Consider the following 26,436-nt stretch of genomic DNA (forward strand, 5'->3'; position numbering starts at 1 on the left):
AAGCAAGGGAATAAAGTAAATTCTTGTGAGAAAATTTTTCCAAGTAGAAGGAAATCCCCCAAGCGTAAGAAAACCTCACAAGAGGGAGAAAACCCCTAATAAGGAGAAAGATCCCCAAAGCAGGAGAAAATTCACAACAGGGAAAAAATTCCCCTAAATAGAAAATAAACCCTCAAGCGAGGGAAAATTCTCCAAATTAGAGGAAAACCTCCTAAGTAGATGAGTTTAGAGAGAACTTTTCCTAAGTCCACTAGAGACTAAGAAGAAATAAAAATCTTAAAATAAAGATACCTAATGTCGAAGCATGTTTGGAGACCAAATATATATCAAGAATTTGATGGCTTTTGAAAATTCCTCAGGAATGTTCTCTAGGAAAAATGGGGATCCGATTGGTTCCAAACCGAGCATCAAAGTTCTGCATAGGGATCATAATTATGATTTAAATTTCTAGGTTATTTGATGGGTGGATTTGCAAGTGTACAAAATATTGCAAGTAATAAAGTGATGAGTAGAATATCGTTTCACAAGGATTGTATATCAAGTATCAAAATTGTAGAAATTTTACTATTATCTTGAAATCAAAATTAAATTTTTTATGAGAAACTAAACAAATTAATTGAAGCAAAATAATTAAAATTTAGGAGAGCTATTAAAGGAAACATACAAGAGTAATTAATTTCACTTGAATTTTGGATATATTTTAATTTTAATTTCGTAATCGATTTAATCTAGTTTACAATTGTCGAACTATCCTAATGTAAACTTTGGTTTTCCTCCCAATATTTTCTAGATCTATCAATTAACAACTACTAATTTTTTATACCAATTATTAATTTGACTTAACTAAATATGTGATTCTTCGATTCTTCCATGTTAAATAAACTATATTACTCTTGTTTAAGTCTCAATTAACGTTTAATGTTAATATGTCTAACTAATGGAATTTCACTCCCATTATTCTAAAACCATCAATCACAAATAAAGTTATAAGTTGGTCAATTCTCACAACTAAATTAAGTTCAATACTGCTAAATTGCAACCATAAGAAAGATAAAAATTAAACCAAAAATTTATCTTTGATTCAAACTACATCAATTACTCTAATAAAGAAAATTTAGCTAGACATGGTGGATTGAGCAACACAAATTATAATTGAGAAAAATATAATAATATATTAATCAAAATAAATTCTAGAAAAATATCAAATACTAGCATTCGAGTTTCATAAAGAATTCCTGAAAATTCCTACATAAAAATATGCTAAAGAAAAATTAATTAAATATTGCTTGTTTATTTTTCTCAGTTTCTCTCTCTTTCACCAAGTTTGCTCGTCACTGCCACTTCTCATTTTGCGTCTCACCTTCTGCATGTTCACTCCACTAGTTTCTCTTCCGTTAAACTTTTTACTTTCTCGCTTCAACTTTATGATCTCACTTCTACTTTGAATATGATTTTCCAGTAAGTGTGTCGCTTCACTTCTTTTCTCCCATACTTTCTGCCTTCTACTAGATCGCTTTGCCTTTTCTCCCCCCTTTCTATCTTCTGTCCTCACTTATTTATAGGTGGCCACCCTTAGATTTTTGCACTCTTTTCCTATTTAAGCTTCCACTTTTCCCTTTTAGCCGCATCCTCCTCTTCGGAGGCGTACACGCCTCTTTTCTCCATATGCAATTTTTGTTCTAAATAGTGCCATTTTGAAAATTAGTAGCTTCTAATTTCTAGCTCTCAAAACGACATCATTTTAAAAAGTAGAAGCTATGTTTGAATGGATCTGGGTCTAGGTGCTTTAGATATGGAGTTTTTGGCTTTTTTTATTCCTATCTTTTTCAGCATTTTTTTCCTCTTTTCGTGAACAATGTCAGCTGCATTTAAAGTTTGCTTGTAACTTAATTTTTTTTCTTAACTCAAAATGATTCTAATTTATTCAAATTTAAGTAATAAGAGCATAAAAAATATGATAAAAATATAGCACATCATCATTGAATCATCATGTGCTTTGAGGATTAACACATTTTGGGAGATCGAATATATCATGCACTTGGAGAATAGGAATCACTTCTAGTAAATGAAATGAAGTAACCCTAGCTAGGAATTTTCCTAAATTCACTAAATGCCCGAAGGTGATGTAATTCCAAAAATCAATATGCCTAATGGTAAAACATTCAGATAAATGAATAACGATCCAAGATTTGAATAGATTTTGAGGTTCCTCATGACTCTCCTTTCAGAAGAAATAATATTCTATTCTTTTAAATTCCTATATGTTTCATAGGTCAGAAACCCTATGCAATAATTCATCATATGCTGGGTTGATAGAGAACTTTTGTATGAAATGAGTCAAAATACACCTAATTAGGACTCTTTTTCCAAAAAAAAAAACTTTGTTACCCCTAAACAAAGCTCCCATGAACGGAAGCTAGGACAATATGGACATGTCTTGACAACAAATTAATAATAATATGATAAAAAATGCAGCACATAGTCCCATAATATATTAAGGAAACCTGAAGTGATGCAATATAGTAATATATCATGACAAACCTCCAAAATAGGTATCATTAGAGTGGCGTAGTAAAAGCGTGGAGGACATACAACCCACCAACACATGAAATATTTCTCTTTAAATTAACAAGGAGAAATTGAGGATATGATAAACACGTGACTCATATCTTAGGGTAATACTTAAGAATGATTACTTAAAAATTTTAAAAATTTAAAAGTGTAATACCTAATCCTACAAGAGATGGAACCAAATTTAACCACTCGTAACAAAACTAGTAAATAAACCTTCTGCCAAAGGAATTTTTAATGATTGTCGACAATAGCCATGAACTCCATAACTTACCAAGTACATTCTAAATGACTATAGGAATAAACTAATTAATTTTTAGGGTATATTAGGAATCATTATGCTTTTGATGGATTTAAAAAAAAGAATATTATTTAACTAAAAATAATTCATGTAGATGTCGAGTCACCAAGATAAAAGAGGAAAAGGTCTTAAAAACTCTAATATTACATCAAATTCACGAGTAATATTTGGAAGTCAGGAAATTAAATTATGCACTCATATATCTTGGAGGAATGTAAATGTGAAAAGAATAGAAGGGTCGAATCATATTACTAGTGAATTTTCCTATACAAGTACAAAAAAATATAGATTAAAACCCTAAGCCACTGGAATAACATGTATGATATAGTGATAATTAAATATACATAGACTGGAGGTTATAGAGAATATTTTTCAAAATATTTATGTATTAAATTTCGAAAGTAAAAAAAAAAATTGTTTTTATATAGGCATATGAAAATTGGAGAAGATGTAAACATAACATGGCACTGAGATTACCTAGGTAATTAAGAATTTAACCTTGTGGAGAATTGAGATTGTGGTGTCTCGTTCTAAGAGAGTCTTCATGCTGATGAACAAATAAAGATATAATGCTTTCAAACAATATTGAATGATGACAACTATTGCATAAATCATTATTGGGAGATATTCGACTCTAATGAATTTTGAGGTTCAACATGATCCAAAATAGTAGTCTTTTGTAGAAATAAAATAATTTTAAGAGATTTATAATGAAATACCATCAAACCCTTATAGGTTTTGAAATCTCTGAGGTTAAAATGACTCCCTATTAGACACTCTACAGTAGCTCATGTAGATCACCGACATGTTGGGATAGAGTAGAAGAAAGAAAGATAATTGGTCTCAATTTAGTAGGAGAGATTACTAAAAAGGTATTAGTGATTTTGAAAAATCTCCAAACTGTATAGAGTAGACAAAAAAAAAGTTACACGGACAACCAAAGGAAAGCTTTGACTTTTGAGATAGGTGACTATGTGTTTATGAAGGTATCGCCAATAAAAGGTCTCTTGATATTTGGAACGAAAAAGAAGCTAAACCCTCGATTCATTGGGCCTTTTGAAGTGTTAGAAAAAATTAGCACAACTTCTTATAACATAACATTACAACCAGAAGCATCAAGAGTCCACAATGTATTTAATGTATCAGTAAGTACCATCCTTATCCAACTATGTCCTACAATATGAATCGCTCTCGATAAGAAAGAACTTGACATATGATTAGAAGTACCCATACACATACTAGATCAAAGAGAGATAAAGTAATACCTCTGATTAAGGTTATATGACACATCACTCTAAAAAAAAGGCAACATAAAAGTTGGCAAAGATGATGAGAAAAGCAATATGCCGAAATGTTGTTATGTGAACTCACTTAACAAGTGCACTAGTTCGAACATGTACCATATTGGTAAATTAGGATATTGTCTCGTGAAGATTAATATAAAAAATACTAGAATCTCAACTAATTAATATTATTTGGCTAACGACTAAGAGAATGAATATAAATTAATGCTTAACTAAGAAAACAATGAATTAAAACCAATTAATAATCAAGATATAATGGTGGTTAAGATCTTAGAATCCAATCTAAGTTCAAATACAAATTTCTTTAATTCAATCTATAATGATAAACTTTCACCCATTTTCATTCAACTACGTAGTATTCTCTTTCTCAAGATTAATTATCCTACCTAATTCATAATAACACACACATCTCTATGAATTAGTAGGAATCAATGCATTAAATTCAATCATCAAATACATAGAAGATCATGCTAAGTATCTCTATTCACATTCAATCTATTGTGCTAACTTGATATTCTAATGAATAATCAATCTCTCAATTCAATCATTAATCACAAATCAATAAATAGGTGATCAATCTATTTATGCATAAGTCACAAGATAACACATAAGAATTGGAAAAAAATGAAATGTCATATATTAAATAAAGAAATAGCAAAATATCCCTTAGGGTTTCATTGAAGATCCCAACATAAGAGTTTAACTGCTCATCCTAAACAAAAATACAAGAATCATATTTAAAGAAACATAAAATAAACCCTAGAGGAAAGGCTCTTGCTCTCTGTAGCTGTCTTTCTTTTATTCTCCTCATATTTCTTGTTAAAATTGTACCCTCTTTATATAGTTCAAAACCTAATATTTTGATAAAGTCTAAATCTGATATAGCACGTCCCACGGTCGTGTCAAATTGATATACGGTTGTGTCTTCTTCGGAATCACGTCAGTTTTCAGCTTGTAGACATGATATGGTCGTGTCTGCTAGGCACACGATCGTGTCTCTTTCACTGAACGAAACATAAATGCTAACTTTTCAACACATGGCCATGTGTTAACCCAATATAAAGCACACGACAGTGTCTTCAATCACATGGTCGTGTCTCACTCCTCCTTAGAAATAGAAACGCTAGCTTCTTAACGCATGGTCGTGTGTTATGGTCATGTCTCCCGTATCTCAATGTTTCAGCTATTTTTTCGTCTAAATCTTGCTCAAATCCATTCCAATTTGTTTTAAGTCCCAAAATCATTCCTAAAAAGTTCTAAAGACAATCCAATAATATATATGGCCAAAATCAATCAAAATCAACTCAAATGAAATATAAATATATATATAAAATTCAATTATATCATAAAACCTAAAAGAAATTGAATGCTAAATGTATTTATACAATTAATAAAATTATGTACACAAATATTAATGTAAAAATAAATAAATAATTAAAATAAATATATATAAATTCGTTTAAAAATTAGATATGTTTGAAAATCATATAAATTAATAAAAATAATCCATAGGGACTATAGTGAAAATAATTTAAGAAATTAGGAAAATTCTACAAATTAGAAAGTATTAAATTGAAAAGATATCTTTCATTTAGGGGCAAGTCATAATTTCTAAAATTCCTTGACACCTTAGTAACTGAGGTGCCCTAAATAGCCAATTGACAAAAGAAATGTGGTAGGCCACATCGAAAATATGTTGGATGGGTATGACCACGAAACGTGTGAACCACGTGGCAAATCGCATGGCTGCAAATAAGTAGATATTTTTTGAATGATCCAAATGTCATATCGCAATGGACGACCATGATTTGTTCATCTACTATATAAAATGGATTATTTTTATGAAAAAGAAGAAGAAGAAACCTTAAAAAAGAGAGAGACTGTTGGTGAAAGGAAAGGGTGGTAGAGAGAGAGAAAGAGAGGGAGAGGGAGAGGGAGAGAGAGAGAGAGAGAGAGAGAGAGAGAGAGAGAGAGAGAGAGAGGGCATGCAAGGATGACAAGGAAATCGAACTCAAAAATTTCCTCCAATGACTACAAACACTATCACGTTCGGGTAAGTCTCGATCAGGTGGAAGAAAGCTCAACACCGCCGCAAAGGCATCATTGCACAACCTTAGATCTAAGAGGGTAAGAGTAATTTAGACCCTATATCCTCATATTCATAGTAATGTGGTCGATTTCATTGTTAGTCTTCCACTTTCATTATAAATAATGTAACTATGATAATACTAATCATTAATATTATGATTAGTTAATTGATTTTCAAGAAAAATAATGTGTGTCGAAGGGGTTGAGTGCGAGAACGATGATTTAGAGTTCAAAGGGGTTATTAGTGTTTCACTGAGGAAGAGAAGGCATGACTGGTCGGGCCTGTAGACCTTCGGGTTGGGCTTGAATCCCATAATGGGTTAAGCCATTAGCATGGGTTAAAACGTAAAATGGATAAACTTTGAAAATAGATAGATAATTGAAAATAGCTTGAAAATAGAATCAAAATTGGGTTTAAATGTAATGGGCTTCCAGTCCAAGTAAGAAAATTTGCGTGTTAGAAGAAAAAATAAAAATAAAAAACAAAAATGATCTAAGTTTTGGTGGGTCGAGTGTAACACCCTAAAGACTTTGGGCTTAATTCTTGTGTAAAATCTCTAATTATTTGGGTCCTAATGTCATTAACTCTTTAATTTTTATGTTTTGATTCTCTAATGAAATCAAATTTAAATTAATTTTTATATTTTTGCAAACTAAAATATTTGTTATTTATTTAATTAAATAATTTTTTATTTATTTTAATTTTTTACTAATTTTAAAAGATTTCAAGAAAAACATAGAAGAAAAATGGAGGAAAAATCCTGCGAAAAGGGCTGCAGGAAAATTTTCCCATTCTGGGGGAGTTGCGCCCACGCGCGTGCACGACCAATGCAGAACTTGCACCTAGGCGCACGTCTTATCCGTGCGGGGCGCGAGGCGAGCAGTCTGTGTGTGCAGGACCTCGACTAGTGCATGGGGCAGCGTCAGTAGCGTGCAGCAAGCCAACACGCGTGACAGGTTTGGGCTGCGCCCACTGCCCGATGGCAGTGCGCATTGCCCCTTAGGTGTTGTGCGTAGCCTATTAGGGGATGTGCACCGTCTTTCGAATGATGTGTCATTGCCATCTAGGGGGCGTGCACATCCCTCGTCCGATGTGATTTCATTTTTCATAATGTCATCGTGTGGCTGTTGTCTTGTGGACATCCATCAGTCACATCTGTTAGCTGTCGCGACGCATCAAGTCACTTTTTTCCCTCCCTCTCTCCTCATAGGATTTTGCCACATGGCAGAAATCCAATGGTTCCCATTTTTTTATAAATAAAGACCCTTTTTTCTACCATCTCTTCACCCCTCGAACTTCATTCTTCTATTCAACAAGAAATTCTAATGAGAGAGAGAGAGAGCTAGATGAAGAAGAATGTAGAAAAAACTTCAAGTTTCAGTAAGGAATTTGATATTTTATCTTTACATTCTAAAGAGTATTATAGATTAATTAAATGGAAAATTAAAGGAATATGGACTGATTGGTCACATGCTTAATTATTATTAATATTTAATATTACTTATGCATATGTTATATGTTAATGTATATTTATATTATATGTATAAATAAATACATAAAATGTATATGACAACATGATCAAGTGATGAAGCATGATGTTGTATCATAAACATGAGAAATAATTATTAATATTAGCATGCATGGTATTTAAATGACATGATTCATTAGGCTTTTTATCTATGAAGGGTTCTGTTTCTTCCCCATCTAATTTGAAAAAATGTGAGAGGACCACTTTCTGTAGATGAAGTGTACTCTCTAACGAGAGTAGTAATGCGATGTGATTGTAGGGGTCACCTTTAACGACATACGGTGATGACTATAGTTTATACGTAGGACTATTGTGGTTGGCACGACCGTGGTCACAAATTGTGTCATGGTTTGGCAAGCCGTAAATGTGTTGTAGTTTAGCAAGCTGCAACTTTTTGAAATGATATAAAATGAATTGGCCATTCCACATGGGTAGTTGAGAATCCATATTACTCTCAGTAAATGGAAGTCGAAATAACTTCGTGCAAATAATAAACTAAGATAAAAATATAATATAATTTATTTGATTTTTTCTATTTAATCATGGTATGATTGACATGAATGATATTATTGATATGATTTGATTTGAATATGACATGACTTGCCATAATTGACTTGATATTAATATTTTCTTTAAATAAAGTAAATTGTTTTTATAATTATTGAAATGGACTTCCGACACGGATTTTCATAGTAAGTAAATAAGGTACCCTTTTTGAGTTTAATTAATTTTAAAATCTTAGTGATATTATTTAAATACTATTTTCGTTACTGAGTGCGTGGAACTCACCCCTTTCTATGACCCCCCTTAGATGAGGACAATAGTGAGGAATCGATCATTGACCTACCTATTGAAGTCTTTGAGGATCACATGGATTCGTAAACCGTTTCGATTGCATATTTTATTCCACACTCTAATGATTCTAACTTTTGTAGAGGTTTATATCTAATTTTATTTCGCCTCAGTATTGTAAGATTTGGAACTCTATTATTATTTTATAAGAGATTATAATATTTTATTCTACTGTATATAATTATCTTAAATGCATTTATATCTGTTTATGTATCTAGCACCCTTATACTTTAATTAGTATTTGAGATGTCATAAATGGTATCAGAGCAGCTACACAAAATAATCCCTTACAATTGAGGCTATAGTTTAGAAGACCACTCTAGATACTTAGGATATTTCATTTCTTGAAAACTAGAACACTAACTCACGTTTTCCTTTTCTTTTATAGGAATGACATGGGGGAGATCTTATGTAGAAAGAATTGAGAGACTTGAGACTTAGGATCCTCCAACTAAGGTTGAATTTACCAATTTTTTCTGAGCCATTCAGGGTCTAACCACAATTGTAGGCCAAAACCAAGCAAACTACTATTAACACCCTCCTGCCCCTGACTATCGCCCAGCCGAGAGATCCATTTCCCACAACATAGGCGAGTTTAAGATACTAAATCCATCTCACTTTGAAGGAGGCCTCGACCCCTTAGCTGCAGAAGCCTGGATCCTATAGATAGAGAAACGTTTCTCTATCTAGACTTGATAGAAGAATAAAAGGTCCCCTAGTAGCTTTAATGCCTAACAGAGAAGTCAAACACTAGTGGCAGCTTAAGAAAGATGTTTTACCCACCCCTATCACTTAAGAGATTTTCATGGATGTTTTCTTTGAAAACTTCTTCCCTATTTATGTTCGAGAAAAGAAAGAGGAGGAATTTCAGGACCTCTATTAGGAAAATATAACGGTTGCCCAGTATAAAGCCTAATTGATCAAACTGTCTAGGTTTGTCCCTTTAGTGGTCACCCTTGAGAGTGGTATGGCCTAAAAATTCCTAAAGGGCCTTCGTGCTGATATTTATGACTAGATCACGATGTTGAGAGCCAGCTCTTATGTCGAGGTGCTGGAACATACCCAGTTGGCAGAAGATCTTATCCTAGTCTGACACTAACATATTGCTCGATTTCATACCTAACAATAATAACACCAACCCCAACAACCAAAAAGAATATTGTCTGACTCAATTAGTAGTCACCCTGATAAGAGAGCTCAAGTTGCCCCTCCTCTTACTTTGTCCCCGCCTATTAGAAACCCTACCTGACGTACCTAGCCATGTCAATATATGGACACTTTCATGATGATCAACCTTATTGATGTTTAAACAATGCTTGCTACAGGTACAGAAGTTCTCAGCACTTCGTAAAAGACTGTCCCTAACGACCGAATAACATGGACAGACCAGTAGCCCAGGGGCGTGTTTACCATATTAATGAGCTGAGTGCCTTCACTACTACTGTTGTCATTCAAGGTATGCTTTCTATCTATGACACTACTGCTCGAGCTATAATTGATACAGGTGCTATCTAGGTCTCTATCGCAGTCAGGACAGATGTTCTCAAGATGGCACATGCCTCCAAGTTATCCATTCACTCTAGAAGTACCAAAATTAACCGAGACTTGAGGCGTCAATACTAGTGACCTGAAATAAAGAAAGACATTGTTGATTATATCTCCTAATGCCTTACTTGTCAACAAATTAATGCCAAACACTAGAGACCTAATGGTTTACTGCAAGGCCTCCCTATTCTGGAATGGAAGTGGGACCATGTGACTATGGACTTTGTCACCGATTTATCTAAAACCTGTTCTAGTTGTAACCCAATATTAATCATTATTGATTGGTTGACCAAGACTGCTTATTTTTTATCTATTAAAACAACAATGGAGAAGCATTGGGAACCCAATTTCTTTCTTTCTATTCCACCTCTTAGAAAGAAAAGAACTTAAATCAATCTATTTTATTTAGCTATTCAGTTAAACCAATGCCTTGCCATATGGAGCCAGGTTTTGTTTAGTATAGCGTGGGCACTATACATCCTTTATTAGGGTGACTGTCCACACCTAAAGCAGACGAAGAAGAAAATTACTTCCTTGGTAGCTCAACACATGTATTCTTTACTTGCTTTCCCTTCATTTATTTGTGCCCTTTGATTGAGTTCAGACTCTACCAGCAAGTTAGTCCGTCTTTACGTCGAGGAGATTGTCCGACTCGACGACATTCCCTCTTCTATTATTCTAGATAGAGATCCCCGATTCACCTCCCATTTTTATGATAGCTTTTAGGAACTCCTTAGTTTGGGATTGTACTTCAGTACTGCCTATCACCCTCAGACCGATAGTCATTTTGAATGTACCATCCATATGCTCGAGGATATGTTATGCGTTTGTGTTCTCAACTTTGGTGAAAATGGTATGAATATACTCTTTTATGTGAATTTGCTTATAATAACAGTTATCATTCCAGTATCAGCATGGCTCTATATGAAGCCTTGTATGGTAGGCCATTTCGTTCCTCTACTTAAACAAAGTCAAAAACTAGCATCACTTGGCATCAGACTACATTCAAGTGACGATTTAGAAAGTTACCATTATTCGCAAGAATCTCGCTACCGCTTAGGGTTGCTAGAATAGCCATACTGATAACCATATGAGACCACTAGAGTTTACTATTGGCGACCAAGTTTTCTTCAATATTTTTCCTTACATAGGTAAAATGCAGTTGGTAAAAAAGAAATTTGAGCTCTTGATATGTGGGACCTTTTTTTATCATGGAACGTAATGGACCCATGGCATACTGCCTTGCTCTATCTCTAGTGTTTGGAGGTCTGCATGATGTTTTTCATGTCTCCATGTTTAAAAGGTACCACCCTGATCCTTATCACATTATTCTTCACCAAGATATGCAGGTCCAAGCAAACATGACTTACGAGGAGTTTTTTTGTTAAAATTCTTGATTGGACCGATAAAGTTCTGCACAACAAGAGGATCCCGATGGTGAAAGTGTAGTGGCAACATCACATTCTGTAAGAGGCAATGTGGGAGCTAGAAAGTAAAATGCAATAGAAGTTTCTTGATTTACTTGTAATAAATTTGGAGGACCAAATTTTCTAAGGGTGGGGGAAATATAACACCCTAAAAACCTTTGCATTTATTTGTTGTATAAAACCTCTAATTATAAGTGCCCTAAGACCATTAACTCTTTATATTTTATGTTTTAATTTTCGAATGAAATCAGATTTAAATTAATTTTTCATATTTTTGCAAACTAACGTATTTGTTATTTATTTAATTAAATAATTATTTATTTATTTTAATTGTTTTATTAATTTTAAAAGATTTCAGTAAAAATAGAGGAGGAAAACGGCAAAAAAATCCTGCGAAAAGGGCCGCGAAAATTTTTTCTCTTTCGCACAGCCTCATGTGCCATGCACATGCGCGCATGCGTATGTCCCATCAGTGCAGGGCACGTGGTGCGCAATCTGCATGCAAACAAGCAACCTGCTCTGCACATAACAAGCTTGGATAGTGTGTGCCGCCTCTTGGGGGACGTGCAATGCCGTTTGGACGGCATGTCGCTGCCGTTTAAGGGGCGTGCCCGTCCCTCATCCAGAGTGTTTTCATTTTTTGTAATGCTGCCACATTGTTGTCATTGTGTCGGCTATCAATCAGTCGCCTTCATTAGTCATCGCATTGCATTAAGTCACTTTTTCTCGTCCTCTCCTTACAGGATTTCGCCACTTGGTGGAAATCCACTGGTCCCCATTTTCTATAAATAAGGACCATTTTTTCACCATTTCTTCAACCCTCCAACTTCATTCTTCCTTTAACTAAGAAATTCTAGAGAGAGAGAGAGAGTTAAAGTAATCAGAGGAAGGAATAGAAGAAGAAGGATCTAGAAAAAACTTCAAGTTTTGGTTAGGAATTTGATATTTATTTTTACATTCTAAGGAGTATTCTAGATTAATTCAATAAACAATTAAAGGAGTATGAACGGGTTGTCGCATGCTTAATGATTTAATATTTCTTATGCATATGTTATATATAAATGCTTCATTATATTATACAAATAAAAAAATAAATAAAAGTGTATATCACGACATGATTAAGTGATGATGCATGATGTTGTATCATAAACATGAGGAATAGTTGTTGATATTAGCATGTATGTTATTTAAATGACATGATTTGTTAAGCTTTTTATCTGTGAGAGGTTCTATTTTTTTCACATATAGTCTAAAAAAAACGTGAGAGGACTGCTCCCTGTGGATGACAGTGTATCATCTTATGAAAGCGATAATGTGATGTGATTATAGGGGTTACTTTTAGCGATGTATGATCGTGACTATAGTTTACATGCATGACCACTATGATTGGCACGACCATGGTCACAAATCGTGTCATGGTTTGGCAAGCTGTAAATGTGTTATTGTTTAGCAAGCCGCAAATTGCTGAAATGATATGAAATGAGTTTATCATTCCACATGGTTAGTTGGAAATCTGTACTGCTCTCAGTAAATGGAAGTAGGAATGACTTCGTGTGAAAAATAAAATAAGGCAAAAAATGACATGATTTGTTTTATTTTTTCTATTTAATCATGACATGATTGACATGAATGATATGATTGATATGATTTGATTTGAATATGTGATGATTGACTTGATATTGATGTTTTCTTTAAATAAAGTAAATCGTTTTCATAATTATTGAAGTGAAACTTGGGCACGAATTTCAATAATAAATAAATATTGAATTTAATTACTTTTAAAATCTTAATGATATTATTTAAATATATTTTTTTTGTTATTGAGTATGTGGAACTTACCCTTTTCCATGATCCCCCCCCCCCAGATGAGGACAATAGTGAGGAACTAATCGTTGACCTACCTATTGAAGCCTTTGAGGATCCTGTGGATGTGTGAACCATTTCGAGTGCATGTTTTGTTCTGTATTCTGATGAGTCCAACTTTTGTAGAGACTTGTATTTAATTTTATTTTGTCTCAATATTGTAAGATTTGGAACTCTATTATTATTTTGTAAAGATTATAATATTTTATTCCACTGCATACAATTATCTTAAATATACCTGTATCTGTTTCTATATTTGGTATCCTTATGCTTTAATTAGTATTTGAGATGTCACATCAAGCCTATACGAAAGGTTAGAGAAGATATCCAAAACTCTAATTGGGCCAAATTATACAAAATGGGTTGTGTAGGAGATCCAAGTCTCTAGTGGGTTGAGGCTATAAGAAAATGGATGAAAAATGAGACCCAAGCCTCTGGTGGGCCGATCCCATAAAAATATAGATTAGAAAGAAAGAGGCGGGCCAGTAAAAGTAGAAAGGAAAATAAAATAAAATAAATAAATGTATAAATAAAATGAGGTAAAAAAGGGAAATAAACTAAAAAAAATGGCTTGAAATAGAAACTTGGATGGGCTAAGCCTTACTGAGCCTTAGGTCCATGTGAAGTGGGTACCAAAAATCTAAAAAAAGAAATAGATAGTAATGGGATATGGATAATTGGGCTAAATAAAAATATATTATTAGGCTCTGACCTAATAGCCAATAAAATAAGAATACTCACCTCCTGGGAAATAGAAAATCAATGGGTTGAGGAAATGAAGGTTAAGACTGTGTTAGCAATCCAGAAGATAAATCAATTAACAAAAAAAAAAAGAAAGTATTTTAAGTAAATGAGTAATTAACAAAAAACGAAGGTCATACATAAAAAATAAGAATGATAGAAGCGCATTAAATTATAATGACACTAATAAACATTAGAAAAACTAAAGGAAAATCTTTATGGATTTCCACTAATAATAAGAGGGGTTTGAAGGTTCAATAGTAATAGAAATCTTATTATGAGAGGCTATTGAGATTATTAGGCTAATTGTGAATTAATGTAATGATAAAAATATGCACTTCGTAAATTGAAGAATTTTGAGGTTAAATTTAAGAATTGAAAGGTTTAAGTAATCTTTTAAATTTAAAATAACAAAAGAATTAATGAGTTAAGTGAATCGTGAATGGATAAACTAGAGCTTTGGAATAAAGAGATAGGACTTTCATGAAATTTAAGTTTAAACAATTAAATAGGAAAATCAAAGTACGATCTAAAAGAAATCAGTCAAGAAATACACAATTTAGGCAATTAAAATTTCTTACAAGGGACGTATGAATAAATATACAATCCAAGATCGTTAAAGATGATTATGAACCCTATCTCATGGTCCATTTATTATTTCATAAGTATGATTGTAACTATGACAGTAATTATGACTGTAACTATGACAGTAATTATAACTGTAACTTTGACTTATGGAAGCGTAACTATGAAAGAGTCCATGTAGGTAGTGAGGATTCTCATTTATTTTCGTAATTGTGACTAAATGATATTATCATAGGAAATTAAGAGTCTTTGTGCCTGTCTGTATAATTGTGGTTGTGAATGGTGGGAATTACTACATAATAAGAATATATGAGGAAAAAATATTTTGTATGTAATTATGTGCAATCAATGTCTTTAAACATTTTGTGTTAAGTTGGTTAAGTATAAATAGATAATTATGTACGTGAATTAAGTTGTGTAATTATGAGTTTGTCATGAATGAATTGACGTATATATGAATTGAGAACAGTAGTGTCAGTGTGCAAAAACAACACCCTCGTCATATACTTTTGTGTGCATATTTGAATTGCTTATTATCTAATTTAAGTTATTTTTTTCATTTTGATACAAAATAAGAGACAGAGCCCAGAACTATAAAACAACTATCTGCTTGGTTGGTTTAGGAATAAGGAAGGATTTGTTCGCAAAACATTCCTAAAAACTATAATTGGTTTGCCATATTTTTGAATGAAATTAACCTTTGCATCTATGATCAACTACGTAATTGGAGTTTAACTTTTTTGTTAAATAGGAATCTTTCTTATAATTGATTTACTTTCTAACTTTCAGATACAAGTTTTGTTAATTGTTCGATGTTATTCTTATTTTATATTTTATACTTTATGATTAATATTTAATCCTATAGAAACCCCCATTGTTACTTTTCATTCCTTAATCAAGAAAGATATCCAGTTTCTAATTTTCGGTGGATTTGACACTGCTTACCACTACTACAGATCAGTTTTATTGGATAATGAAGATTTTATTTTTGATGGATACGACACCCATCAAGTAGGATAGTAGATTGATGTAGTAATAGTATGAATACTGAGACTAGATTCTCATGAGGAGTTTGGTGAGCTTAAGTGAAAAGATAATGGGTCGAATCAATATATTAACCTTGGTATGTGAATTGGAGTTCTAGTTATTCTTATTGAGCATGTGTGATTCACTCATTTTTATTATTTCTATAGCAGGGGAAGCAGGACCAAGTCGAGGGACCATCAGAACTGTGAAAATTTTGTGAAAAAAAGGAACGAAAGAATGAAAGACCCTCATTTATGTGAATTTGATTTTCCAGACTTTAAAGCGTTATATGAACTTTTAGGATTTAAGGTGTTTAAGGGGTGTTGAATACTTTTTAGTATGTTATTGTTTCCTCATATAGATTAATTGAAAGGATGATAATTATAGTGTAAGCATATGGATTTTATTACTTATTATGATGAATGACTAAAAAGTAATAACCATGATTGCTTATGAAAAACTGGGTTGTTACAGCATCAAGGAAAACAAGCTTTCATCTATCTCATAAGAATGATGACTATAAAGGTCAATATCTTTTAAGTTTAGTTCCTTACCTGTATCCTGTATTGGCAAAAATGTTATGTGTGTTATGGTTATGTGTATACGGTAGGAGAACTCCAACTAGGGAGATTACTATTGACATCATTATCTGTTCAAGACTTGTAACAAAAAATGTTCTCATGAAAAGCTCCATTTCTTGAATGATAATCTTCCATGTTTTCATATTTAAAAGCTTATATCCCTTGATTCCAAAGGGATATCCCATGAGACACTCTTTCTTGCCCTTGGATCACATAGTGTTTGTTGTTGACCGAAGTGGAGGCAAAAACTAAACACCCTGAAAATCTTAAGGGGTGTTTATGTTGGCTTAGTTTGGAATTACTATTCAAATCGTGTTTAGTCATTTATAGTGTATAAAGGAGTCCTATTTAGTAAATAAACAATAGTAAGGATGAATTACTCCAACATTTCAAATTAAGGCTATTTTAGAACTTTAGGGCACTAGTGATGTTTAATGGATAATTCCCTTTTTTCAAAAATAAATTCTTCATTTTAAACTCTTTCTCATTGTCATCTCGTATGGTTTTGATCCTTATGTTAACCGGTGTCACTATGAATGTGTAAAAGTTTTGCAAGCTAAGTTCTACCTTAAAGTTTGACCTAAATAGGTATACCCAAATACAATCATGAGAAAGTTCTGAAATCCATCATAAGAAACTTTATTACAAAGCCCTCAAGTGCCACAATTATGAGATTAAAACAATGTTTACTTTTATATTGACTAATAGGAAATGAAAGTTTATAAAGCTTATCAAGGGGACAAATATAGTCTAAGCTTATAATTTGTATCATTGATATATCTCTAACAAATTAGTTACAGGTAATTAAGAATGTCTATGGCGGTAATGCTAAACATCAAAATAATTCATCTTTGTTTGTGACGTGGGAGGGTATGTGGAGGATCAAATCAACTCATATGCAATATCGAAACTTTAATCGCCTAGATAAACCCATCTCTCTAATTAAATCTACAATCCTAAAAAGAATGCAAAAACAAAGGCTAGAAAAAATAAACAAGGAAAGAAAAATATCACAGACTTACCAATAAGTTGATCCCCACTTCTTGGCTTAATAAGACTTTTGAAGACTCCTACGCCTTGAAGAACTTGAAAAAGCTAAATTAGCAAAAGTGTTAATAGAAAAAAAGTCTAAGATTTCAAGAATTTCTCTCAAATTGATTGTAATTGGTGTTGTTTGCAATCTATGGGCAAAAGCCTATTTACAACCTTTCCTGGAGCAATCTAGATAAATATAAACTCTTGCATAAATTAATAAAATAATATCATAGATAAAATTCTATCTAATTCTAAGATGTACTTAATAAAATATTTATTTTATCCAATCTAAGTACAAAAAAATTAATTAAATAATCATAGGGATAGAAGTTATATTAAAATAATTATTAAAATAAGAGAAGACTTATCCCATGTGATTTCATGTAAAACACATGGGTAAATTAATTTAGACATGTGGAATTTTTAATCTAAAATATGGGTAATTAAAAAGTGGGTCTGAAAATCTTTTAAAAATAAAATTAAAAATATTAATTAATTTAAAAAGATGGGTAGGGTCAGTTTTGGACAACCCGGACGAGCTGGGTCGGCTGGCCCGCGTGGATTGTGCAAGGTGCGCCCACGAGTTAGGCCATAGGTTGTGCACTGGACTGGATGGGCTAGCTTCGGGCCCTCCTTGCGGGGCGCGCGCATTCAGTACCTTGGGTGTATGTGGGCCTAAATGATTTTGCATACAGGTCCCATGGGCCCCTTGGGTTGTGTGAGCGAGGTTATTACCCGACCTGAACTCGCATGCGTGCGGACTTTGTAGTGCATATGCTAATGGTGCACGCATGTGGGTCATCTTCCTCGAGCGTGGGCTACCCATGGGTGTGACATCCTTAGGCGTGGCCCATCATGGCCATAAGGCCTTGAGGCCTTCTCAAGTTACGTTGAAGCTTGGTCTTCTTTCTCATTTTTCAAGTCCATTAATCTCACTTAGGCCTTAAGCCTTTTGGCTCGAATAAACTTGACCCATCTCTTGAAATAATCCCAATTAGGAAAGCATTCAAGAATGAAATTATTTTTCTATTCTGTGTGTTCCTCATTGATGCAAGATTGCACCTTTAGAACTAATTTTTGGGTTGTCTAGGATCATATAATCCCCCCCTTCTTCAAAAAGATCTCATCCTTGAATCTTTGCCTTCATCACAAAGGAAAAGATTAGTGGTTACAGTAGAAAACACATCATACTTCCCTGGTATGTTTACTTTATTGATACATGTCATGACTTGATTCACAATTCCTTTGTGATCTGGATCAAATCTTCGTAGCCCACTTGCTATGGTAATTATCTGTAAGAGAAAAATATTACGACTATGCGAAAAGTGGTTAAGGTCAAAATGGATCTTTCTATAGGTAAGTACAATCAAACTTCTCTTTTCACAAGAGATATTCCTTAACATTCTGTCCCTGTCAAAAGTACACTTCCTTATTTTCTCTCTTTGTTTTTCTCTTAATGGACCATCTTTAGCTATCTGCTGGGCAACTTTTATGCTTGATGGGGCATTGACTTGCTTTGTGGTCTTTTTTCTCTCTTTTCCCCTTCTTGAGTATTCATCAAAGGACTGTTTAATTTTAACCCGATCTTCATGTGCCTCTTTTCACGTTAAAGGATTATGGACATAATTTAGACAATCTTTTTGTAATAAATATCAGTTGGCATGATCGTTATGTTGTACCTGTCTCTCAAACTGTCAAGGTCTCCCAAGTATCAGGTGACTGGCATGTGTAGGTACAATATTACAATATACCTCGTCATAATATTTTTTGATTGAGAACGATACTATGACTTGTTTGGTAACTTGGGCTTCACCACACTCATTTAACCACCGTAACCTGTTGGGAATCGGATGCTTAATGCATGTCAACCTTGCTCTTTCCACCAATAGAGTACTTGTCACATTAGCACAACTGCCACTGTCAATGATCATTCCACATACCTTACCATTGACAAGAGATTGTGTGTGGAAAATGTTCTCCCTCTGCTCATTATCTTTACTCCTAACTTGCACACAACAGCTCTTTAGACAACAAGGACATTGCTCCCAAGTGGAGCATCTTTAATGGATTGAGACATAGTGTAGTACCTGCAAGAAAGGTTAGCGAAAAGAATACATTTTCTCCATCGGCTTCCCTTGTGTTTACCTGACAATCTCTCAATTGACAGCTTCATCTATCGAGTTGAGCATTCGGAGTCAGAATTGCTTAAATTGGGTCTGCACGTTATTCCCAATGACACAACAAGCAACCCTAAAGGATTAGGATTTGTACTGAAGCTTAGAATTAAGCACACAGAGGAAGGAATAGTGTGCTTCTTGTGTCTTAAAAAACTAGAATTGATTAGTCGCTCAAATAATAAATTTTTTTTGGTAATGGAACAAAAATAAAATGATCAATAAAAATGTAGATCATAAAGATTGACAAGACGGACTAATGCGTAAAGATCTGATCAATCACGATGGATATAATCAGAAGGTGTATTTACCTATACTACCTCTAATTTATCGGCTACATTCTATGACCAGTAAAGTTTCTTATGCAATTTTGATGTAAGATTATAGAAATGTAATTCGAAATTAAACGTGGATAATGTGTAGAATGAAAACAAAAGTTTTCGCTCTCACCCGTTAGGTAACTACTTTGCTTTCCATTTTTCAAAGGATTTACAGTCACTAATTAGGTGGCTATTCTGTTTTTGTTATGAAAATGCAAACAACATGCCAATTGCCTTATGGGGTGCAATTGTGATATTTTTTGTAATTCTTGATGTATATATATATATATATATATAATTTTTTTTAATAATAAACACAAAAAATTTGAATTGAATGGATAGATATGAATTCAAGTGAGATGTAATATGAATTAACAATCAAATAAATTTGAAAGTTAATTAAAGAACAAAAATATCAAAAGCAATAAAGATAGATTTGGGTTTTAGGAGCCTAAACTCTGATGTCAGATGACGTGGGAGGGTTTGTGGAGGATTAAATCAACTCCTCTAACCCACTCAACGTTATGCAATATTGAAATTTAACGGCCTAGATAAACTAGTCCCTTTCATTGAATCTACAATCCTAAAAAGAATACAAAAACAAAGACTAGGAAAATAAATAAGAAAAGAAAAAATATCACGAACTTACCGATAAGTTGATCTCCGCTCCTTAGCTCAATAAGACTTCTGAAACTCCTGCTCCTCTAAGAACTTGAAGAAGCTAAATTAGCGAAACTTCTAATAAAAAAAGCCTAAACTTTTAAGAATTTCTCTTAAATTGATTATAATTAGTGTTGTTTACAACCTATGGGCAAATATCTATTTATAGCCTTTCCTAGGACAATCGAAATGAGTACAAACTTTTGCATAAATTAATAGAATAGTAACCTATATAAAATATTATCTAATTCTAGAATAAGTATATAATAAAATATTTATTTTATCCCTTCTAAATACAAAAAAAAAAATTAGGGATAGAATTTATATTAAAATAATAATTAAAATAAGATAAGACTTATCCCATGTGATTTTCTTGTAAAACACATGAAAAAATTAATTTAGGCATGTGGGATTTTTAATTTAAAACATGAGTAATTAAAAAATATTAATTACTTTAAAAAGGTAGGTAAGGTCATTTTTGGACAAACTAGATGGGTTAGGCTTGCCGATCTGCACGGGTCACGTATGGTGGGCTCGCGAGTTATACATTAGGCCAGTTTCGGGCCTGTCTACACGAGGCGCACGCGTTCGGCCCCTTGGGCTTGCGTGTTTGCGACCAATTCTGCATGTGGGGCCTACCAGCCTCTTGAGCTATGTGAGCGAGACTGCTGCCTGGCCTAAACCTGTATGCGTGTGGGCCTTGTAGCTGTAAATGCGCATGGTGCGTGCATATGGACCATCTTCATCAGGTGTGGGCTACCCATGGGTGCGGCATCCTTGGGCCATGGCCCATCTTGGCTATAAGGCCTTGAGGCCTTCTTGAGTTGGGCTCGAAGCTTGAGTTTCCTTTTTATTCTTCAAGGTCGTTAATCTTATTTGGGCCTTAAGCCTTCTGACTTTAATAAACTTGGTATATCTTTTAAAATAATCTCAATTAAGAAAGCATTCAGGGATGGAATTACTTTCCTGTTCTATGTGTTCCTCGTTGATGCAAGATTGCACCTTTAGAAGTAATTCTGGGTTGTCTAGGATCATGTCAGATTGTGTCAGAAATAATTGTTTCAGATAATGACTGGGCAGATATGGATAAATGAATTTTATGCCACTACAACTAGTACAGATTATACCTCGCCTAGCCCACCTCAATTGTTTTCCAAGCTCAATGGTTTTTTATCACATAAAATTATTGTGAGAAGATAAGATAAAATTTTGAGACATGGCTCAATCTTCTCACAAATATGAGATTGAAGTTAAAACATGAAGAACACAAAATATTGTGAATAATTAATTCACGGTTTAACCATGAGACGTATTTATGCTAACACTATTTGGTAAAACAATTGCAAAAGAAATGTCTTCTGTAATGTTTGTGTATGAAAAGGTGTGGATATAGTGTTATATGAGGCATTAGTACCAATGATCCAATGAATACTTGTGTGGTTTTTGGGCTCTATCAAATAAGCAGAGAAGTAGAAAGACATACCAAAGAATGTAGAGACATTTGATCTTAACGAGGAGCAATAAGTAACTGTGCCAAATGCATTGAGGAATGATTTTATTACATTAATACCATTATTTATGTATACTCATCTTCAGTGATTAGAGATATTTTTCAGGATTGTTCTATTATTGTGGGGAAGATATTGACCCTTAGTCAGTATTGGGCGCTTTAATCTTTCCATGAAGCATGTGTCCCTTCTGGAATCCATGTAACTTGTAATCGGTTTATGTAGTGCGTTCAAACATGCTACAATGAAAACATGCAGACTTATCCAAATTGGCCTTGAAACATAGATTCAATAAAGTGATCTATAATCTTACAGTGAGAATAATAATACACTTCATAAATATTTTGTTTGATTCCCTCATGCTAAAAGCTAAGGTCATCTTTGTTGAGTTGGCAAACAAGATTTCTCTGTATTTTCTTTTTCTTGTTGGACAATGAAATACACTTCATAGGCCAGGGAAAGATTTTATTAGTAGTATTGTACTTTGATGGCTTTATATGACTCATTTAGTCCCATGAGAAATTTCATCTTTAGTCTATTTCTTAATATTCGACTACAACTCTTAACCCTCACATGTGCAATTTGTAATTGATTCATAATGTAGCAATTCATCAAATAGGGATTTCAGTTTCGAAAAATAAACACTTATACTACCTTGATTCTATAACTGTTTGTATAATTTAATATATGTACATAATTGTTTATATATTAAAATGTTACATATTAACATATGTTAATATAGGTAGTGGTTAATAGCATCATAGCACAATATTAAAAAATGACATAGTATAATCTTTGAGATACAATAGATATATAAATATCTACATATAATCAAGTAGAGAGGGTTTGAAGGAAGAAAGATTATTATAATGAAAAGATGCAATATCACTGAATGATTATAAAATACTTAAACAAATAACATAAAATAAGATATCTATTATTTTTTAGACCAAACCCTTACTCATACTGGAAGCTGAAACCCTAAAACCAAACATAACCTAAAGACCAATTCTGAGGCCTTTATTGTGTAGAAAAAATTTAAAAGCTATTTTAAATAAATAACAAAAGTTTACTTAGAAGAATCCATGATACCCTGGAGGCATCATGTTTGGATTGTTGAATGGAACAACGCTAGACCTGAATCTAGCTGGCCTTATCTCATACGGAAGACTTGCTCGACTAGAAGAACTTCCGAGAAAAAAAAGGATAATTAGGTTGATGATGATGATGAGGATGAGAATGAGGAAGACGAATATTAAGGTATGAATCACAATCTTCTCAGCATGCTGAGCCACAATCTTTTTTAGCTCATAAAGAGAGGCCTTCAATTGTTGAAGTTGTGCCAAACTTAGATCTTCCTTAGGACCCATCCACCAACATTCGTTCTCATTGGCATTTTTCGTCTGGTTAAGATCCTTGCTTCGCGTCTTTTCAATTTTGAATTGGTTCACAATTTATATATATAGTAGAATTAATATATATTTTATATTGAAAATATTTTATTAGAATGGGAAGAAATCAAAATAACATGAGTGAACTGCATGTTGAGCTAATGAAGACTAGCGTTCGATGAGCCTCAATGAGTTTCTCAGTTCCTGAAACAACCTGTGGTGGATTACAACTAATGAAACATTCCACCAAGGTCTCGATAGAAGGATAGCCAAAAGAGAAAACCTTTCGACCGAGTGAGAAAACGATAATAGCAATATCAGCCCCACATAAGGTGCTCAATTCACTCGCCTTCTTGAAAAGTCTGACTCGACATTTAGAGAAAGTGACTTGGAGATTGCTTTGATTATTCATCTTCACCATCTCAACCTTTTTTCATCCCCTACTCTTTCTCACCATGGTCACAAATATCGAATATGTGCAGAGAGAAATTAAAAGAAAGATCACGGAGAGAAATAATTTGTATAGAAAAAAAGGGGGAGAGGAGTAATATTTATAAGAGACTCAAATCAAGGTTGTGAATTAATATTTTATGTAGATATCCTGTGTAGATTTTTTTATTTTTAATAACTTATTTATTTAGGGTTGCTTGAGAATCTCTTCCCTACTGAAATATATGATAGGAAAAGTCCAAACAATTAAGGTTAAATTTTAGCTATACTGTTATACAATTTTTCAATTCATTCTTTTATTAACATACATACATAGGCAGATAGATACACATGAGCATAAAACCTTCTTGAAAATTATCATTTTTTTACATTATATATATAAATATATTTTTTACTTGTAGAAGTCAATTCGAGTTTGAAAAGGTAAGGGAGCTACTTTTATTTTTACTTATTTGCCTTTTATTACGAGACATGATAACTCAATTACTTTTCGTAACAATTGATAAAATTAAAAAAAGATTGAGATAATTCTTTTTTTTTTTTTTGCATTAATGAAGAGATTTTTTTTTTTGGTCAAGATAATTTTGATTACCATTATGAAAAAATAGAATCTCAGCCAAATGATTAAAATAGAAGGACTTTCAATTTTTAACTTCTTATATGGATAAAACGAGCATAATTAGTTATGAGTTGTTACAAAATGTGAACAACGTATTTAATGAATGCATTCATTAATTTTACTCGTTTATTATTAGCTTAATAATTTTTAAAACAGAAGTAAATTATTACTAATAATTTAGTAATTATCATAAATAATAATAATTAGTCATTTGTCTAGGTTAATACCTCAGACTATTACACCATATTCTTAAGAGCATTAAGGTCATCCTCTACAAATAGAAATCATTTAGATATGATGACCTCTATTAACATACAATTGTTTTATAAGTGAAGTGCTATACATTTAATATTTCATTGTATCACTTACACCTAAACCCAAAACTTTTTAAACCCAAGCCTAAAAGAGTCAAACCCATTCAATTTCTAAAATCAAATCCATTAAAACAAATCTATTCGACTTATTAAAACAAACCTAAGCTTGGCATCAATTAAAATTCCATTTGAATTTTCATCCTCCGAGCAACAATAATTTATAATTTTATATTCATATTTTGAATATGTAGATTTTGTATATGCATAAAAAGTTACTTTATTCACAAATTATACTATTATAATTAGACATTCTAAAGTTGATTTCAAATTGTTAGAAAGAAAATAGTCATTTGAAAATAAATATAACAATAAATAAATAAATTTAAAACACGGGAAAATTGGGAGTAAATGAAAAAAGAGAGAGAGGTCTCAAAAATAAAATAGAACTAAAATAAATTACTTGAATACTTCAAAAAATAAAAATATTGAGAGGTTAGATTGAAAGAAGAGATTTAATCATTTAAAAATACATAAAAATAAAAGTATATATGTATTATAATGAGAATATATATGGCCGATATCACCTTTAACTTTAACAAAAAGAAATAGAAAGAAAAGGCTAACGAGGGCTTTTAGGAAAAATAAAAAGGGCCAACAAATCTATTACATAGGTGAGATATTATGCAAATTTATTGATAAAAGCAATATAGCTCATATGGTTTGTAACATAAGTAAACATATACTAGATCATTTCGTTTGATTAAATGTTTAGTGCAAGTTATCTTTATAGAAGTAACATAATTCATGTTAAAGTAAAAAAAGTAAAAATGTACTATAAGATATACCAAAATTTAAACAATATGATGAACTCTTTATAAATTAATTGACATTAGTACATCATAAAAATTTAATTTTATTTGCGACTATTATAGAAGGACCTACGTTACAAATGAAACTTAAATTGATCGATTATACCACATTATGACAAAATTTAGTTCTATTTATAACTATTAATTGGGTCACATTTAAAATTCAAATTGCTTGACCTTTATAAGAATAAAGTTTCTATTTCGATTGCATAGGATATTCAATTAAACATGAAATTCATATACTTAAATCCAACTCTTGAATTGTAATTCATGTCAAATAATAAATTCGAATCATTAGGATATTAATCTAAAATCAGCATAACAAAACTTTTTTTTGAATCATGTTTTTTTTGTTTTAATTTTCTTTGAAGGGTTGAGTACTTCCAAAAGGTAAATTAAAATTATTATTTTTCTTTTTATTTTTCCTCCTAAAATTAGGCATTTTATTGTTACAATACTTTAAATTAGTTCGGGTTAAACCAAATCCATTTTCTATGATCCGTTTGATCGAAGTTGTCTATTTAATACAGTTTGGTCTTCTTATAAAATCTTCTATGTAATTTTTAAGGATTCTTATTTGAGGTTGGTCTTAATCTATTTTCTATGATCTATTCTAGTACGCTTACCTCAAGCTCTAAACTCTCATAAATCTCTCGAGGTATGGTGTACAATAAATACGAGAC

Source organism: Carica papaya, chromosome 8 (genome assembly GCF_054855325.1).
Source record: "Carica papaya isolate Zhongbai chromosome 8, ASM5485532v1, whole genome shotgun sequence".
NCBI classification, from domain to species: domain Eukaryota; kingdom Viridiplantae; phylum Streptophyta; class Magnoliopsida; order Brassicales; family Caricaceae; genus Carica; species Carica papaya.